At 42.5% G+C, this 20,904-nt stretch overlaps 1 pseudogene; it reads right to left on the bottom strand.

Moving 5' to 3' along the window:
* Window positions 1-8,811: 8,811 nt before the first annotated feature.
* Window positions 8,812-8,980, bottom strand: LOC122897356 (annotated as a pseudogene).
* Between the last annotated feature and the right edge of the window lie 11,924 nt (window positions 8,981-20,904).

Genomic DNA, 20,904 nt, shown 5'->3' with positions numbered 1-20,904 from the left:
CTTTGGAATGCAGTTCCCTCGCATTGAAGGTCTGTTAAAAAACAAACAAACAAACAAAAAAGGGAAGGTGAAAGAGGAAATTCTAAAACTTCCTTTTCACTTTCTAAATATAGTTTAATTCATTAAAAAAAAATCTACCGGGCGCCTGGGTGGCTCAGTGGGTTAAGCCGCTGCCTTCGGCTCAGGTCATGATCTCAGGGTCCTGGGATCGAGGCCCACATCGGGCTCCCTGCTCAGCAGGGAGCCTGCTTCCTCCTCTCTCTCTGCCTGCCTCTCTGCCTGCTTGTGATCTCGCTCTGTCAAATAAATAAATAAAATCTTTAAAAAAAAAAAAAGTGAAATCCCCTTTTAAAAAAAAAAATCTACCATTTGTAACACTTTAAAATTTGTTATACTCATGAAATTAGTCCTTTAACAAAGGACTCAGTTTATCTGTGACTGCAGGACACCCTCCTTTAAACTGTAGCCAAATCTAGTGCATTTTTGGATGACCTGATTTTTCAAAATTTAACTATGCCCATATCTGCTGCGTAAAGTGAGGCTGACTTGTAGATTTGAAACGTATGCAAGGTAAGTATTCGGGAGCCAGAAATAAACCAAACAAATGACAGCGTTTGCTTTGTATGAGCCAATAATGTCAGAGTCAGTGCGGCAATTGTCTTAGAGCTATCCCAAGCTGCGGTTTTTCTGAGAAAGGTGTAGAGCCTGAGCAGGGGCAGTACAGTTTTGTAGTGTCTGGAGAAGTCAGCTGTCATGTCAAAATGTGCTAATACAAATGACTGAGCTACCACCGCCATTAAGACCGGTGACAGGTTGCTCTGCACAAGCTGACTGAGCGTCAGACTGTTTTTTCTGCAGGAGATGGAGCAGAAATCTGGATACCTGAGGATCTGGGTGCTTCCCAGGGCAGGAGGTGGCCTATTTTACCTAGAAATCTACCAGCCTGACCATTGTTCACCGTTGCAGAATAGATGTACTTTTTGTTGGCTTGTTATTTTTTTTCTTTATACTCTCAGCTGCAAAATTGGGATTGGAAGTATTTTTGCTTTTTAGTTAGTTTTTTTAAAATTGTGACTTAGAATGCCAACTCTTTATCACCTTCGTGAGGAAGTTGAAAAAAAAAGTTATGAGAAAATAATAATATCTACTGCATAGTGTTTATTATGCCCAAGTACTGTTTTAAGTACTTCACAGATATTTTTTCATTTAATCTTTATGAGTACACTCTGAGTAGTCTTTCCTGGATAAAGAAACACAAGGAAACTCAATAAATTGTTCAGTCATTCATGGATGTGTAGGGTTTGAACCTAAGGAGTCTGACACTAGAGATAAAACAGGAGAGGGAAGGTGACAGGGAAATCTGAAGAAGAGAAAAAACCATCAGAACAACCAGCTTTTCCCAATGCTTTGAAGAAACCTTTGAACTCTCTTCTCTGCTCCCCCTACCCCTTTTGAAAAGCCTCTCTTAGGACAGGATCTGAACTGAGACCAGTGCCCTGAGAACAGAGAGGGGTCTAGCTTTAGAAGTGGGGGACTGGGGCGCCTGGGTGGCTCAGTGGGTTAAGCCGCTGCCTTCGGCTCAGGTCATGATCTCGGGGTCCTGGGATTGAGTCCAGCATCAGGCTCTCTGCTCAGCAGGGAGCCTGCTTCTCTCTCTCTCTCTCTCTCTGCCTGCCTCTCCATCTACTTGTGATCTCTCTGTCAAATAAATAAATAAATCTTAAAAAAAAAAAAAAAGAAAGTGGGGGACTGTATACAGAAAAAGCTCTGGGTGAATTTTGAAAGACCCTTCCCAGCCACCTTGTCTCCCCAGAACTTGGATCTTCTGTCTCTTTGGGCTAGAAATGAAAAAAACAAAAAACAAAACAAAACAAAAAACCCATTTGGTCAGGGTGTCATGCTTAAGAGTGGGCCAAGGTAGGGGAATGCCAGCCCACTGCTCTGTGGAGCCCCCCACCCAACTCAACCTCATTCCTTAGCCAATTTCCTGTCCTATGTTCTCCAGTCCCCCATGTTACGTTAACAAAAGCTCTATTGCATAGGGAAACTTGACACATTCTTCTGAGAAACAATGGGAACCACCTAAGTAATTTTTAATTTTCTTGTAGCCCACTGTTATGGACTGCATGTTTATGTCTCTTCAAAATTCATGTATTAAAGACTGAATTTCCAATTTGATAGCATTTGTAGGTGGAGCTTTGGAGAAGTCATTAGGTCATGAGGGTGGAGCCTGTGATGTGATTTGTGCCCTTTTAAGGGACACAAGAGAGATGATCTCTCTCTGCACCAAGTGAAAATAGAGTAAGAAGGTAGCTGTCTCCAAATAGGAAGAGGATCCTCACCAGACACTGAATCTGTCACACCTTGATTTTAGACTTTCAGTCTCCAGAGCTGTGAGAAGTAGATGTTGTTTAAACAAACTAGTTAGTTGATGGTATTCTGTTACAGCAGGCTAAGACACCTGCAATAAAAATAAATACTACGTGAAGTTGGTTTTGGTAATGCATTTTCATCTAATATATCAAAATATTATATTTAATTCCATGCAATGTAAAAATCATTGCAGTCAGTGTAAAATATTTATGAGATATTTACCTTTTATTTTTCATGATGTATATTTTACCCTTATATCAGATCTCAATTTCATAGTACATGTTGTTTGGAAATTCTTGGTCTATATTTAGATTTCAGAAAATTTATGGTTGAAAAGGATTCAACTTGGGATTGACATACCCAAGTTGTTTCAAGCATAATTGAGAGTTTTTCCAATAATTGAAATAGAATATCAGCTTTTATATTTACATGAATTAAAGAAAATAAAATTAAGTATTAGTTTCTCATTTGCACTAGTCACATTTCAGGTGCTCAAAGAGGTCCATGTGACTAGTGTCTACTTTATTGGACAACATAGTTTTAGAGGCCAAAGAGACAGGAGACTAAATAACCATAGGTTAATCAGTTTACATTAAACAGTGACCCAAAACAACCAGTTTTTAGTGTTCTTCTCCTTGCTGGTCACACTGGCACAGGAAACTCCCTGGGCCGACCAGGAAGTTTGGTTTGGGGCACCAGCTGGTATCTGATTAGTTCCTACACTTGGCAAGTTATTTTGCAAATGTTAGTCCTGCCACCTAGTGACCACTTTCTGAATTTCACATGGAGTTTACCATGTAGAAAATTCCACATTGACTTCTGCATTGGCACCCCTTCTGAGCTCTGAGACGTTCTCCTGTTTGCAGATGCCACGTGACACTCTGCTGCTGGTAAGGTCATTAGGTTTTGCAGCTGCTTTTGTCACATCTGGAGAATAAAAGCTGAATTGTCATTTCATGTCAATTTCATGCCCTCCCTTTCCCCACAACAGTCAAGTTCTGGGAGTACAATGAACATGGCTTAGGGCCTCCTGTGTGCCATGTACTGTGATGGGAGGAGATGCCTCCTGTCCCCATAAGGGTTATGGTCCCCACTATCCCTTTGATGGAGTAAAGCTCCTGAATCTTCTCTTTACGTATATGTCTACTTTCTCACTGTCTACTTTCTCACTTTCTCACACAAGACGTATATGTCTTGTGAAAACTGTGAGGACATTGTCTTGCTTATGTTTTATCCTTACTGCCTAGTTTGGGGTCTTTCCGACAAATGACGGATGGATGGACGGATGGATGGACAGATGGTATAGCTGTAAGTTATAGCAGCGCTCTTGCCACATTTCCCCAATTAGAGGTCATCTTTTCAGCGCTCTTGCCACATTTCCCCAATTAGAGGTCATCTTCCCTTTTCCATTCTCAGTATGAACTAAGTCATCTTATTTTCCTTTCCTTTGGCTCTCAGTCTTCCCTTATTCCATTATATTCTCAGGACATACTTAGCACATGACCTTGTCTTGAATTTTGAAAATATAACGGTGAAGTTGGCAACTCCCTCACTTACACCCAGCAAACCTCCAACCTGTGCCTGATGCTCCTTGGACTCAAGGCCTTGATCTCCGGGTGTGCTCTGAAGCCCCTGGTCCACTTCTTGGAATCACCTGGGAAGCATGCACAGCAACTGATGTCTGGGTCCTAACTCAGGAAATCTGATGCCATTTGTCTTGGGTGCAGGCTAGGCAGTAAGATTTTAATATTATCCCCAGGAAATCCTAGATGACAGCCCAGATTAAGACCTGCTCTCTGTGTGTGCTTCCCCTTTCAGCCTTCTCTGGCTTCAGCCAGCAACCTCACCTTCATTTCCGTTTCCAATTGTTTCTCTTCTCTCAGGTAATTTTCCAAGCACAATGCCCTGATGCCCTAAACTCTCCTATTTAAAATAAGGACCAAAAAAAAAAAAAAAAACTTCCCAGGGCCCCAAATTCCTGGCAACTGTCTGCTCTCTTTATTTACTTTCCAAACCAAACATACTTTAAGGATAAATTTTCCACACAGGCTGTTCCTGCCTCATCGACCATTCACTCTTAAATCTCCTCCACACTGGATTCTGCTCCAGAGCTGAGGACCATGTAATTCAAAAACTCTCACCTCTGTTGGTCTCCAAGATCCCATGCTCTCCTGCTTCCTTCTCAGGCTATCCTCCTTCCAGACCTCTCACTGTTGAGACTGCCTCAGGATGTGGCACTCAGCTGTCCTTCCTTTTACTCTGCTTCTTATGCTTTCCAGTCTGGCTCCGAGGTTTATACACCTGCTCAGACCGTTCCATCAGTTCCATACCTGCATTCCAAATCTTGATTTGACCTGCCTCTCCCCTAGGTGTGTGATAGGCATCCCAGATTTCATGTTCCAAACCTAATCCTGATGCCCTCCTGCCCCACATCTCCTCTTATAGTGATTCCCATTTCGTCTGTGTCCTGTGACTTTTGTAACAACTGACTGCGGTCAGATTGGCTTAAAGTAGTATCCATTTATAGTCTTAGAGTCCCGGAGGCCAGAAATCTAAAATCAGTTTCACTGAGCTGAAATCAAGGTGAATCTGTTTCTCGACCCTTCCAGTTTCTGATGGCTTCCAGCATTCCTTGGTGTATTAATTAGGGTTTTTCAGAGAACTGAAATCAATAGTGTGTGTATGTGTGGTTTTTTTGCAAGGAACTGGCATACGCAACTATGGAAGGTGAGAAGTTACAAGATCTGCAAACTAGAGACTGAGGAGGACCAGTGGTGGCATGGCAGCTCCAGTGTGAGGGCAGGAAAAGACAAATGTCTTAGTTCAATCAGTCAGGCTGGAGGAATTCCCTCTAACTAAACATTTTTGTTCTCTTCAGGTCTTCAGTTGATTGGCTGAGGCTCACCCACATTAGGGAAGCAATCTGTTTTACTCAGTCTTGCAATTCAAATGTTAATCTTATCCAGAAACACTCTCACAGACACAACCACAATGGTGTGTGACCAAATGTGTGGACATCCTGTGGCCCAGTTAAGTGGACACATAGAATTAATCATCATAGTAGGCTTGTGATCCCATCACTCCAATCTTCAATGCCAGCATCTTCAAATTTCTCTTGGTTCCATCTTCATATCGCCTTGTGTGTGTGTGTGTGTGTGTGTGTGTGTGTGCGCGCGTGCGCGCACTTATCTTCTGATCTCCCTTTTATAAGAATACATGTGTTATAAGGATACATGTGATTACATGTGAGTGCACGTAGGGCCCAGCCAGATAATCCAGAATAATCTCCTGTTCCTAAGATCCTTAAATTAATCATACCTGCAAATGTCTTTTTCCAGATAAGATAGCATTTACAAATTTCAGAGATTAGAACATGTATATCTTTGGTGGACCATTATTTAGCTGACTCCACTACTCTAGCAAAGGGCACTTTCATCCACTCAGTTACTTAAACCAGAGCTTTGGGACTTACCTTTGTTATATATTCTCCCCAACCCCACCTAATACATTTATATCTCCCATTACATTTTCTTTACTAAATAATCTTTAATCTGCTTAACTTTTCCCACCTCCTCTACCACCAACCCAGTACAAAACATAAAGTTTTTCCTGGACTATTTTAACGGTACACTACGTTGGTAGTAATGATCTCATTTGTACAGTTATGTGTTGAGTATCTGTCTCTAGGCACTAATTTGTAAGTTTCATGAGGGCAAGAACTTGTACATGTTTTGTTCACCATTGCATTTTAGACTCTCTAGCATAGTGCTTGGTATAGATTAGGTGCTCAATAAATACTAATCACATGCACGAATGGATGGATGCCACATTTCTTTTTATAGAGGAGCTCCTAGTCTGGCAAAGGAGCCATTCAGTGGCTTTTGACCTAAATGACTGTATTTGTTTATTTAGAAGATTTGTGTTGAGAATCATCTATATCTTGACCATCTAGTAGGCTCAAAGAATTCATGAGTTAACAAATTATTGTAAAACTACCTGTGTTCACGGAACTTTGCATTTTTGTGTGGGGAAAGACAGGTAGTGTAATAAATATGTAATGTGTATTAAATATATGAAAATGTGCTTATTATAACATTAGAAAGTGATAAATTATATGAAAAGAAATAGAACACTTTAAGAGGAATTTGTATGCACAAAGGAAATAGAAGAGTTTATAGGGGTAGAGCTTTATGAGAAGTCGATATTAAAAAAAAAAAAAAAAAAAAAGCCTGAAGGAGCTGAAGGGATGAATCATGAGTATATCTGGGGAGGACATTTCCAGGCAGAAGGAACTGCATTTGAGCAGGTCCCTGAGGCAGGAGCAGTCCTGGTCGGTTCCAGGTGGATGAGGAGGCCAGTGTGGCTGCACTGAGTGAGGCTGTAAGGAGGAGGAGGTGGGGCCACTCTCTAGAGGTCCTTGTACAGCAGTAGAAGGACTTTGGTTTTCCTCTTAGTGAGAAGGGAAGCTATCACAGGATTTTCAGTAGAGAAGTTGACTTGCATTTTATTTATTTGTTTATTTATGCTGCTCAAATAAATATTTATTTTTCTTCCTACAAGTTTTTATTTATTTATTTTTTTTGCTGAAATTCGATTAGCCAACATGTAGTACATTATTATATACTTTTGGTGTAGTGTTCAATGATTTGTTAGTTGTGAATACCATCTAATGCCTTTCACATCATGCAATGCCCCCTTAATTCCAAGTTTTTATTTAAATTCCAGTTAGTCAGCATACAGTGTAGTATTAGTTTCAGGTGGAGAATTTAGTAATTTATCACTTACCAAATTATCGCTCTGGCTGCTGTATGGACTATAGGTGAGCAAGGATAGAAACAAAAACCCTAGGAAAGTTATTTCAGTAATCAAGGTGAGCAATACTAATGGCTTGGACCAGGGTGATAGCACAGACATGGTGGGAAATGGGCAGAAATGGATATATTGAGAAAATAAGGCTGACAGAATTTCCTGATAGACTGGATGTTGGCGGGAGTGTTGGGAATGGAGCAGATGTGTGTCAAGAATGTCACGAAGGTTTTTGGTCCGAGCAACTGGAAGCCAGACTAAATTCAGAGTTTTGTCTGGGACTCCTACTCCAAACATCTTAATTCCCTAAAGTCACTGGAACAGCTCAACAGCCCTGAACTTTCCAGACAGCTGCGCGGAGTTGTCATCCATCCTTCCCTGGAGAGTGTCTGATCCCTTCCCTAAACTTACATCCCACTCCTCTTTCTCTCACATCTGTGCACAAGGGACTAGGTCAGTTTGCCTTCAGCACAATGCTCAGCCTACATTCCAGACTTGACGCACTGTCACAGTGCATTCTGGGCCTTCCTCTTGAGGTTGGTCTGACACTGTCCTGTCCTTTTGACCCTTGGTTTTGTGTTCACTCCTAAGGCTCTAGGAGGCTGACCTGATTATTATTTTGCTCAGAAAAGTTTCTCATTGTTTTGGTCCAGAACAATTGAGGTCACTCAGTAGCCTCTGAACCTCTTATTGACCCAGGTGGCCAGGCCAAGTGCCACTTTAGGTAAACTATGCCCTATTTATTTATTATTTATGTAATTATTTATTATGCCCAATTTATGCAACTTCAATATTTTTAATATTCTCTTTGACAGAGGCCGTGGGTTATTTATATGACAGGCTCAGTGGAAAGTCCATTCCGTTAAGAAGCTGCAGCTGTTAAAAAAGAAGGCTCATTTTCCCTATGTATGTGCACTTATGTGTGTACGTGTATCGGGTGCTCTAAGGCTTTGGGAAACGTTTGGGAGAGTCGGTGGCAAGAACAGGTGTCTAAGACAGACCTTGTTTTGACCCAGTCCCTCACCCCACATAAGCCTCTCAGTAAAGTAACACGAAGGGGTCAAGCCTCTCATGTTTCTTCCCCTGTGAGCCTCAGGATGCCACTGTTTTTCCTTCTCTTCTTTTCGGTTGCTGAGTGGTTCCTGTTAATGTGTGCACATGTGTCCGCGAGCCCACAGGGGTACAGGTACCTGCAAAGAAGTCTGGGCGGGGGGGCTTAAACTTAATGGACCCTCAACTAACTGTTAAGGGGCAGTGTTTAAGTTGCCAACTTCCCTTTAATTGCAGTCACAAGCTCTCCCAAATTCCACCCCTGCCCCAAACGCCAAAATTCACAGAGCTCTTGCCAGTCCAGCTCCCATGGCTCCTGCCCCTCCCCCACCCAGTGCCCAGGCTGGCAAGGTGCATTCTGGGTAGGCTGCGGAAAGATCCTGGGCGGTGAAAGGCTCATCAGGTATGCAAATGAGCCGGAAGTGCTGCGGGACTGAGGTGAGGGAGCTGAAAATGGCGAAAACTGGCGCCTTCGTCAGAGTTTCCCAAGTTCTCTGACCTGAAAACTGCTCGTGAGGGCTGACAGGGACTCTGCGGTCATCTCCCAAAGCCGCCGGAACACGTGGCCTTGTCTTCGCTGGAGTCACATCTGATTTCACACCTCCTGTGAGTTCTGCTCTTATCAGGGGACACAGGAAGGGTTGGGACCGGAGCCTGAGGCAAGGTTACTGCAGCTTACCTTCTATTCAATTAGCAAAAATCGCGCCTCGGATAAACCTCATTGGCTACGATACTGCCACTGCGCAAAGCTTACCTTCTAGAAACATTCTGGGACCTAGTGCAGAGCTGATGCCACAAAGCTAATCGTATCTAGCCGAATGTATCCTTCTTACCGTGTAATCAAGGCAAAGTGCAAGAACGTGTTTTGTTTTTACTCCTCAGCGTATTGTTTCGACTTGGGGATCAGTGGGAGGGAGGTGTGATTTTAGTTAGGAAGTGTGAGCTCTGGGGTGGCCTTTTCCCCCAAATGCCACACAAAGGGGAGAGGTAATAGCCAAGTCTGCAGGGAGCCTACCTCTGGGGATGTGGGGGGGGGGAGCACCCCTGAGCTCTTGCCCAGTGAAACCCCCAGCCTTTATTTGTATGCTTCTGGGGTCTAATTGGTAGAAACTCTTGAGTGCTGGGATGGCCTCTGATACACTCCACTTGAAAGTTATTTAGCCCTTGCTGTGGGCCAGGAACCGTTCTAAGGGCTTCGCATGTATTAACTTAGATTTACAAGTTCCTGAATGTGCTAAGAACAAAAATCAAGTTGTACCAGAGTGTCCATTGTGTTCTTCTGTTCCTCTAAAAAAGTTATTATATATTTTGTGTGTATTTCCAGGAGAGGGAAAACTTCTGGAAGGGTATTTCAAAAAATGATGTAATGGCTGCCCTCTAGGAGACTGAGAAACTCCTCAGCCAAGGAACTATGGTCTTGTGAAGGAGATGTTTCATTCAGAACTTCATTCAGAACTTTTGTTTGCTTGAATTATTTTTAACCATGTGTGATGTATTCCGGTTTCCATTGAAAACATGCCACAGTTATTTTGAAGGAGAATGGAATGAAGCTTTGTAGGCCAGATAGCATTGTGGATCGGATGCTAGAGCTGAATCTTGGTGGAGGAAAGTGTAATGTGATAGAATGGATAGAGTACCAGGGGTGGAAGGGCAGGGGTATTTTTGAGGAGGGTGGTTTTGACGCAAAGGAGCTTGCTGTCCTGGTGACTAAGCAGTAGCTGTAATATCAGATTGGAAGGAGGATTGGAAATAGCAGTGAAAGTTCATTTGACGTGAATCATTGTCACGCTTAAATGGGCAGTGTCGCACCTGTAACTCCCTTGCAACGAATATATCAGTCTAATTCCAAGATTGTCTCAGCCTGCAAGACAAGTCCACCTCACTTTCTCCTATGACTAGACTCAATCGCAGGTGGTGCGAAGCTATGGTGTGATTGTTATCACCACTACAAACAGACGATTGGCTTAGTCATCTGGTCCTCAAATATCGAGGGACATTACTGTGCTAGCGTGGTGAGGAGTCCAAGGCCAATGAGACCCAAGCCTGCCACATCGAGGATCCTACTGTTCATTTGAAAGTTTGGCGATGATGTGCAGAACAGAAAAGAGGCTGCTAGAGCATGGTGCTCCGGAGGAGTAAATGGGAGTGTTAGGGTAATGGGAGACGCAAGCACCATTTGGTGATATTCAGAAGGGAGTATTTAGGTACAGAATGGTAGACTGAAGGGGCAAGGGACTGATACAACCAAAATTATGTGTGGGAGCTGAGGAAGAAGCAGTTTGGAAAGGAAAGAGACCTTTCTGCTTTTGAAATAGGAGAAGCAAGAGACAGAAATGGCAAGCAGGGGTCGGGGCAATTTGTGATGGTAAGGAGGGAACAGCAGAAGAGTTGGGATTGATGTTTTGTGTGGCTGTACTCATGGGGCTGAATTCAGGGCAGGACCCAACACATGTGGGGAAGATTCTGAGAGCAGGGTCATAATTCGGCTACCTACAAGTGCCTATTTTTAAAATTTTTTTAAGATTTTTATTTTTTACTTTTGGGGGCACATGGGTGGCTCAGTTGGTTAAGCATCTGTCTTTGGCTCAGGTCATGATCTTGGGATCCTGGGATTGAGCCCCACCTCAGGCTCCCTACGCAGTGGGGAGCCTGTTTCTTCCTCTCCCTCCTTGTGTTCTCTCTCTCTCGTTCTCTCTCTCGCAAATAAATAAATAAAATATTAATTTTTAAAAAAAATTTTGAAGTAATTTTTATTTCCAGCCTGGGACTTGGAACTCACAACCCTAAGATCAAGAGTTGCATCTCTACCAGCTGAGCCAGCCAGGTGCCCCTTAGGTAGTCCACCATTGCTATTCTATCAGCTGATCTCCAGGATCTTTCAGGCTGTGGGTGAATCATCCAGCTCTCTGAGGTGCATTTAATAGTCATTTCATAATGGCAAGGAGAGGCTGATTTTCTCTTTTAAAAATTGCAGACCTATGTTAGTATTTAAAAATAAGAGTTTATTGGATACCTTGAATATAGTGTAGCATTTGGACTTAGTTGAACTTGCCTTTCACCTCACATATTTTTTTTTTTTGTATTGGTGGGTACTCTCCTTCACTAAGTATAGGAAAAGTTTTTTCCCGACTTCCATTATAACAAAACATTTCTCATTTTCCTATAGTTCCTACTCTCTCTTTTTTTTTTTTTGAGATTTCCCGCCCCGCCCCCAGAACCAGACAACTTCATAGAATTCTTAGATGAGTGTCAGATTGAGATAATGTGACTTGTTACTGATAAATAGTACTATACCCTGCGTCCTATAGTTTCTGCATTTCATTGGCCCCTCAGTGCCCACCATTGCTATTCTATCAGCTGATCTCCAGGATCATACAGGCTGTGGGTGAATCATCCAAATCTCTGAGGTGCATTGTATGGAAGAAGAGGTCCTCTGTGGGATGATTTTAAATATACACGTTGGTGGGGGCTAGAGGTGGGCTTACATTTCGCCAGAGTGTGAAGAATTTTATATGGAAAGCTGAGTTCACTGACAGCACCCAGGCTGATTTATTCTCATGTTGGTTTCGTGCACCCATTTAATAAATTGATGCTTGTAGGGGCTTGGATGGCCACTTATTTTTATGGGTTTGGGTAGGGTTTAGGTTGCAATGTGGAGTCCATTTGCTGTTGGCATATAGAGGATGTGAAAGTAGGTCTTAGGCACACAAAAGGCACACAAAAGGACCAGTGAGCTTCAGACAGGGATGTACTTGTTTGTGGAAAAGGCCCTAAGAACAGACCAGAGTGATTCTGTCCAGAGGCCAACAGGGTGAGCACCAAAATGGTGGGTTTTGCAGACTCATGCCGGGCCAGTGGAGCCAGAGTCGAGTGCGGACTGATGGTGGTGGCTCAGAGAGGGAGAAGGGGAATTAGAGGAAGCTCTGCTCAATTTTCAGACTTCCAGAAATTTTGTGAAATAATCATTTTGGTGAAATATTTTTAAAGTTATTTAAAAAATACAGCTCTATAAAAATGATAATTTAAAAAATGCTTCTCTGTGAATTACTTGGAGGGCTATCACTGTAAGCTTCATGTAACTGGACATACTTTTGTTTCTAAATTATCCCTGGTCTGGTATGAACATCCACATTATTTGTTTGTGGCTACTTTCCACAAAATAGGTTTCTCATGTGAGAAAGCATGACATGTCATTTAACTTTCATTTCACTTTTTCTGTCAATCACGACAGGGTAGCATTGTTCACTCATATGTGCTGGGAGCAGTGATCTATGTGGATACTGTTAAGTCTTATTAAAATGATTTGTTTAGCATTCACAGAAGGAAAGATAAACATTAAAATCATTATGATCTTGGACATCCCTCAGCCTCCCTGAGTTTTGGTTCCCTTATTTTAAATGGTCACAGGGTGAGAGTGGGTGGGGTGGGCCAGATGGTTTCTAAGACATTTCCCTTTTTAAAAGTCAGAGGACATGACCGTAAGATAGGAGGGTATTCAGGACTGAGTTTGAATGTGCTAAAAGATAAACTGAGGCATATTAAATTGTTAGCTTGAGTAAACAGGGTTTCTAATTGGGCAGAGACCCCCTAGAGTAGTTAGGAGTCAGAGGAAAGACTTTCAAAGGGAAGACTGGGCAGCAAGCGAAGGAATAATTCGATTTGGCTGTAGCGTAAGCGGTTGCCTTGCTTGGGAGGCCTAGTTGGCTGTTTGTTGTGAGTGGTTGTCCTTAGGTTTCAGGTTCTTAACCTTGAGGCATTTACAGGATTAGGTATGGGTTCGCTCACTAGGCGACTAAAGGATTAAAGTCACCTCAGTCTAATGGCTTCCTTGTTTAATTTAACATATGTGACCAGAATCAGAAGGCAGCTGAATGAAGTTCTCGGCTTAGAGTTCATGTTTGTTTGGTTTGTGTTACGAGAGCTAGGCCATTTGTAGCACTGCCTCCAAAAACTACTGAATTCTAAGAAGATAATTACTGTCCGTTACATGTTCAAAACTCCTTATAGCTAGAATATACACTTGTAGACTGAATACAGTAGAGCTGTTCTGCGAACACAGGGAGGCCTTGTATTATTGGTTCATACGATATATTTATCTTATTTTGCAGGATTTAGGACATGATATTAGTACTTTAAGTGATTCTACACCTGATGGTTTCTACTCTGGTTTTCCTGTGTGTTGTAGGGTAATGCTGCTGTCCAGAATCTGGCATCTAGGACCCAAGAACAAGGTGTCTTTCTTGAAGTGATTCCACTCTTCAGTCCCTGCAGAAGTGAAACTTTTGCAGAGAAATTCTTAAGGAATGTTGTGGGTCCCAGTTGTTGCAGTTTTACTTCTTTTCCTGGTCTTCAAGTCAGTCTCTGAGTGCCGTCCTTATGCTCTTGACCACTGTTGTACCATGGGCCATCATGGAGGAACTCTGGGAGGAGGAGAACTTCGCTGACTCCACCTGGACACCCCTTTCCAGTGGCCAGAATCCCACCTCTCAAGTCAGCATATTAATCTTCTCCATAGAAAGGGTGTCATCTGCTGCTATTATATCTAGTACGTAACGAATTTCTTCATTGGATGTCTGTAATTTTAATTTGGTAGCCCGGCTTTCTTTATCTGTGGTTCCTCTGGACACTTCTGCTTTGGAACATGGCTGCACTTACCAAGGGTGATATGACGTAGCTGGTGGACTCTGATTTCCTGATACTTAACTACCAAGTCCACCAAAACTTATTCCTTCTGGGTATATCAAAACATTTTTCCATAATATTCCAACATTATCTTTTTTTTTTTTTCCTTGCTTGATCTTGCTATGGCTACCAAAAATTTTTTTTTCTTGTCAAGTGTGTGTTTCTAGCTCAATATCTGCTTCTATTTTGGCTGGACAGTTGGCTGGTTTTAATTTCTTAAGGATCTGTTTCACATTGGTTCTAGGGGATTACAATAGTGAATGATGACTAAGAGGTAATAATAGGGCATTTATTAAACATACCTGTGGACAAGGTATTGTATCATGCACTTCCACACAGATCATCTCTAATCTTTCATGCTAGTTAGGTATTGTTCAAAGATGTTTCTGTGAAGATGTAGAAGTTCAGAAGGGTCATGTGCCTTGCCTAAGGCTACACAGCTACCAGGGGCTGACCAGGAATTTGGAAGCAGCTGATTGCCAAATTTGTGAGTTTTCCATTGTACCATGCTCTCTTCACTGGGACTCGAGGGTGTGTTTGAGTTGTTGGATTTGATTTTTCTTGTCTCCAGCTTTTCCCCATTCTTCCAGTCTCACTCATTTGCTTCTCATGTTCTCTCCATTTTCTGTCTGCACGTAATCCTCATAATTTAAACCTCATTCAAACACAAATTCTTCTTCAAAGCTATTACTCAGCAAACCAAACCCAACTTTGATGAAGCTGTTCCATTGCTGGTGTTCTGGTTATCTCAAGTGTCTGGGAGAGACCTGAGAGCACAATTTCATCCTTAAAAGTACAATCATCAGTAAATACTTATTCACTTTAAAAAACGTTATTACCAGTATAGTTAACTTGCTGTGTTATATTAATTTCTGATGTACAACCTAGTGGTTCAGCAGTTGTGTACATCACTCAGTGCTCATCAGGGTAAGTATACTCTTAATTCCCATCACGTATATCCTCCATCCCCCCACCTGCCTCCCCTCCAGCAACCATTAGTTTGTTTTCTATAGTTAAGAGTCTGGTTTTTAATTTTTCTCTCTTTTTTTCTTTGTGTATTTTGTTCCTCAAATTCTACATTTGAGTGAAATAATACTGTATTTGTCTTTTTCTGACTGACTTATTTTGCTTAGTGTTATACCCTCTAGATCTTTTTGTGTTGTTGCAAATCACAAGATTTTATTTTTTTTATAGTTGAGTACTGTTCCATCATGTGTCTATCCTACATCTTCATTCATCTCTCAATGAATTAATGTTTTTTAAGTCTTTGAATTAATACCTAGTAGTGAAATTACTGAATCATATGATAATTTGATTTTTCATTTTTTGAGGAACTGAAAGACTCCGCATATAGACACCCCCCCCCCAGCCATTGATTAACTAACTGCTTCTTGGCTTTTCTGTAATCGCTCGCCCTTCCCCTGTTAGACCCCTCCCCCAGTTAATTGTTTAACCACTCCCTTGCCTTTCTGTAACCACTTGGCTTTTAGGGGGTGATACTGGTCTCCTGTTTCAACAGGATACTTTATGCGCATAGTCACATAGGCAAGGGGGGTCGCCTAGGTACGTGGGCCTAGTCACGTAGGCAGGATGTTTCTCTGCTGAGTAATAAGGTCCAACTCCCCCTCCTCACTCCCCCTCCCCACCTTTCTCTTCGCGCGCCGGGGTCCTTCAAAGCCAATCTACAAACACCGAGTATGCCTTACATTCAAACCAGCCAATAAGAACCTTGTAACTATGTTTCTGCTTCTGTACGTATGCTTTCGCTTCCCCAAACCCCATAAAAAGGCCCTGAACAAAGGGCTGGTGCGCGAGTCTTCCTAAGACTTGATCGCCCGCAGGTACCTGTGTCAACTCAATAAACCTCGTGCTGTTTGCATCTGATCAGTGGACTCGGCTTGGTTTTTGGGTCCGGGGGTCTCCTCCTGAGAAGGGGTCCATTCCGGGGTGCTTGGAGCCCCGGGGGATCTTTCAGAACCTTCACAGTGGTTTTCCACAGTGGCTGCACCAATTTGCTTTCCCACCAACAGTGCAACAGGGGTTTTCTTTTTTTTTTTTTTTTTCCCCTTCTCTTCATCTTTACCAACACTTGTTCTTTCTTGTGGTTTTGAAAACACACTTTCAAAACAGTGACTTTTGAAAACAGAAATTATATGGTTTTTAATGGTTTCTATCTAAGTCCCAGATTATATAAGGCAGTATAAAATAGTGTATGTAACACTGTGCTAGATCTTTTAGGTACATTAATACTTTTTCCTATTAAAAAACTTATTAGATCAAAGGAAAAAACCTATGAGATGAGGATTATTATTCTTTTCCAAGTTCACATAATGAGAAAGGGGCACATTCAGATTAAAGCCTCCTTTCTCTGGTACCCAAGCTCTTCCTACCACACCTGACTCCCTCTTTACTGAGTTGTTTATAATATTAATTACCATATAACCCTGGTACATCAGTATTTGGAGATTAGCATTAGCATTAGAATTTGCTCTTTATTTCCTGGTAGAAGAGAAATGCAGGAAGATAGACAGTTGGGAAGATTTAGGGGAGATTGGCACAGATTGGAGAAGAGAAAAGCTTATGTTAAAAATATATATATATTCTTAAACACTTAAGCAAAGATTTTTAAATGGTAAATTTGACAGGGAGTTTTTCGCTGAATTAAAAAGTCAAATTAAAATTCAATGAACAATATTTTTTTTTAAAAGATTTTTATTTATTTATTTGATAGAGAGAGATCACAAGTAGGCAGAGAGGCAGGCAGAGAGAGAGGGGGAAGCAGGCTCCATGCTAAGCAGACAGCCCAATGTGGGGCTCGATCCCAGGACCCTGAGACCATGACCTGAGCTGAAGGCAGAGGCTTAAACCACTGAGCCACCCAGGCGCCCCACAATGAACAATATTTGAAGTCAATATAATTGAATTCCTAAATGTTTTGAAAGTGGATTATTTCATGCACTGAATCCAATCCTCCTGCCTCTGTCCCCTTGATGGACAAGTCTTACATGCCATTCTGAGGATGAACTCGTTCATTGCAGAAAAACCTAGTGAGCAAAAGTCCCCTTCTTTGTGTCTACAATACAATAATCCCATATCTTTATTCTGTTTCTTATGTTGGTGTGTTTTTTTGTCTCCACCTCTGTGTTATAAACTCCTTGGGAGTGAAGACTCCCTTCTTCTTGTTCTCTCCTGTCTTTTCAGGAAACTGATCAGGGGCAAGCCTACTGTATGCTCACTGATTAGTTGGCATATAATCGGATGTGCTTTGAGGCCATGAAAGGAGACGTTCATGAGTAAACTGGGGAAAGGAGAAGATAACATGGGTGTGTGGTGGCAGAGACTGGTTGTGCAAGAGCGTAACTGGCTCCGTAGCCTCACTGTCTGTTCACAGGCCTTCTTGTTTGTACTTTGGTAACCTCAGTTGTGGAGATCCCAGCACTTAATGTCCTTACCTCTCCCTCCACCACAAATGGGGACCCAGGTGGGGTCACAAGGCATCAGGGATCTGCCATATTATCAGGTTGGGGTGGATGTGCAGGCAGATATTTGTTTTTAAATAACCAGACAGGCTGTCTCCTGAGATCTGACCAAAACTGGAACTTGGAGGAGATTCAGCTGGCTTCGGTTTAAACCAGACAAAGTGAAACAATGCTAACAGCCAGGGGAAGGAGCATCAAGACCCTGCCGGAAATGCTTACTCACCTTCAGCCTGAAGTCCGTAAAGTCTAAGCATGGGTATGCGAGCAGCTTTCGAGTCCTTGTATATTCCCTCACTGCACAGAACCAGGGATACCCATTCTTCTATGGAGTAGGATAATGGTTGCAAATTTCTAAATAATAATATTAAGTGATATTGTAGTTTTGTGCATATATTGTAGATAGAAATGACAGAAGCATATTTACCACATAAAAAATTCTTAGCTTGTGGAAAATTAGTCTCATCTCCTTAGAGAAATCCTAGCACTCCTCATTATTATCCATGACCAGAATGTTAGGCACATGCAATTTTGTGGACTCAGGTGGGTGAAGAAGGTAATGACTCTCAGAGGGAAATAAAATGAAGTGGAGAACTGGTGAGTGGTCCATGTTAATACTTTGGAAGCAGGCGGTCTGCTAAGTCTAGTGACAACCGACTGTGGCCCTTTTGGACCTGGCGCCTCATCCCACGTGTTTTATCCAGTCCTTTCGGGTCAGGGCATAAGAGTTAGCTTGAAGCATAGCTGCCACGCTAATTTCACGGCATCTAGCTTTGTCTGTCTGTCTCTTTCACACACACACGTGCACACACACATACTCACATTTTTATGAGGGAGAACAAGATGGAATGAATATAATGTGGTTTAACTTTCAGAACTTTAAATGAGAGCCTCTTTGTTAGTGAAAAGCAAACAAAGCAACTGGCCACAGGGTCAGCATGCTCTGGAATGCAGAGTTGTTTGTCGCCAAACAGCCGCCTGATGCTGGGTTTACATAATGTTTCAGTAAACTGAAACAATGAGGACATTTACCATTAACTCTAGGCCTGAGCCATAAAATCAGAATAAGGAAGATCAGGGTCACCAACTCTGATCCTTGAGGTCCTAAACACACAGCTCTGCCCAGGGCAAAGTAGCTCCTTAGGCTAAGTCGTACACATTTATTAAACACCTAGTGTTTTACTAAAACCTCTCTGGATAGGAAGATGCAAAGGCCCACACCCCTTCACCCACACCCCTATGGAATCTTCATAGGGCATGGGTTCCAGGCCTGCAGCGAGATCTGGCTGGCAGGCAAACACTACTAATGGGAGGGTGTTAACGTTAATGTTAAAGTGATTTTCTTTTTAGGCAAAATGCTCCATGTGAATATAAACAGAAGAGAGTGTTCAAGTTCACCTACGGAGCATAGATATTCCAGAAACCACTAAAAATAACTTAGTGGTGTCAAATGTGAGGTGGGGCGTGGCAGGAGATCAGGATGGGAGAGGTGGTAGTCGGAATAAGAAGGGTCTTGTGTGTACATCAGTCTATGTACTAATGTTTAATCCTGGGCAGGGCGGAATGTCAGTTAAGTATTTTGAGCTGAGGTAATGATTCTGCAATGACTGTGTCTTAGAAAGATCACTGCAATGGCTTCGAGGAGGACAAGCGGGAGGATGGGTGACTGGGACCACTGAAGTGATCCTTTAGGGGTGGGTACAGGCAAGTTTGCTGTGGACGCTTTGACTGGAACAGATTGAGGAGTTGTTAGGCCTAGGAGAATTGTCAGAGACCTGCACTGGAAGCCATGGGATTCATGAGGGGGACAGTGGGACTATAGGAGCGAGATGTAGGGTCAGTCCTACCTTCAAGCAAATGCCAGGGCTCTGGAATTTATGTGCATGGCCCCAGGGCCTCACCTAACTTCTGAGAAGCCATTCTGAATACTGGGCAGTGGGTTTGCCACTGTTCTGGGGCATCGGGGAGGAGAGTCAGGCTGGGCCAGCTTTAAGCAGGTACTGCTGCTCTGCCAGTGTCCAGAGCATAGCAGCGGGTCTTAATAAATACTTGTTGATTGACTAGAGCCCAACCCTCATATAGGAGCAGGGATGCAGCAATGAGCATATCACACAAAGACCCTGTCTTGGAGGAGGGTACATTCCAGGTGGTGAGATAAGTGACCAGCAAAAGAACCACAATGCCTAGAAAGTTCAATGGTGAAAGACACTATGAAGAAAAATAAAGTGGGGAAGGTGGTTTACAGTTGTAATTAAGATGTTCGAGGTAGGTTTTATTGAGCAAAGACCTGCAGGAGTTTGGAGGGCACCTCTTGGGATTTGTGGGAGGAACAGTCCCCTTCAGGAGCCAGATGTTGAGCTGGGCATGTTAGTATGTTGGGAGCAGCACGGAGGCCAGTGTGGCTGCAGTGATGTGACTATGGGTGAAGCGTGGTGGGGGAAAGGAGCTGGGACTTTTGTTCTCCATTTGGCGGAGGGTGATGGAAGGTTCTGTTTGCTGTCCTGCTAGACATAGTCTGGACACATGAAAAAGCCACCGTTGTTGAAATAAGAGGTAGGAGGACTGCTCTATGTTAAAAGAGCTGAAAGAGCTATAGCAATCAAATGCAGTGCTTTAATTCTCAGGATGAGGATGGAGATTGGAATGTGGGCTAATATTAAATATTATGGTATTCCTCTTGATTTGCTTAGGTGTTATTATTCTATTAATAAGGGAATGCGGAGGAGAATGTCATTGTGAGAAGAGGCATGCTGAAATATTTAGGGGTGAATTATCAGGATATCAGGAACTTTCCAGTTATTCAAGATACACATAAATGCACCCCCCCACACACGCACAGTTGAGTGGATACACACATCCATAAAAAATGCCAGAATAGCAATAGGTGTTGCATCTGGGTGATGGGCATATAGATACTGGTTATACTAGTCTGTCAGCTTTCATTTTAGAGAATTTTCATATTGAAAAGTTGGGAAAAACCCTTTCTGCTATTGTCCATTTTTCTTGGCTCTGCTTTTGTTTGCAGTTACTTATTCTTATGAGATTCTGCCCAGCCCGTAAGCAATTTATTTACTTTGGATCAGAAATGTTTACCTCTGGAGACATCCAGGAGACACAGAGCATAGGGATTTGGATGGGACGTCCGTGGGTGGTGTTCTAAACCCTTTTTGGCTAGCAATTCTGAAAAGGACAGGACTGGGAGTGGAAAGATGGTGCATGCCTCACAATTTTAAAAGACACTTCTAGGCAAGGGGAGGGCAAAGAAGAAATGGAGCGTTGGAGAGCTACTTCCTCTTTGGAGGGCATGCTTTTCCCTGATACCTCAGGTTCTGAATTATTCCACCATTTACTTGCTCTGTGGCTGGACAAAAGTATGTGAAGTGACTTAGAAACTCAGTGGTCACCTAGAAAGTCTGTTTCTGGTCAGGTACTTATCAGCCTCTGTCAGGGGATTGGTGTCTGGTATATTAAATCCCAGATTTAATCCAGGGGCCAATATATCTGTGAATATTAAAGA

Source organism: Neovison vison, chromosome 1, assembly GCF_020171115.1.
Source record: "Neovison vison isolate M4711 chromosome 1, ASM_NN_V1, whole genome shotgun sequence".
Lineage (NCBI taxonomy): Eukaryota > Metazoa > Chordata > Mammalia > Carnivora > Mustelidae > Neogale > Neogale vison.
Note: the sequence above shows the minus strand (reverse complement) of the source record. Positions and strands in the feature narration are given on the sequence as shown.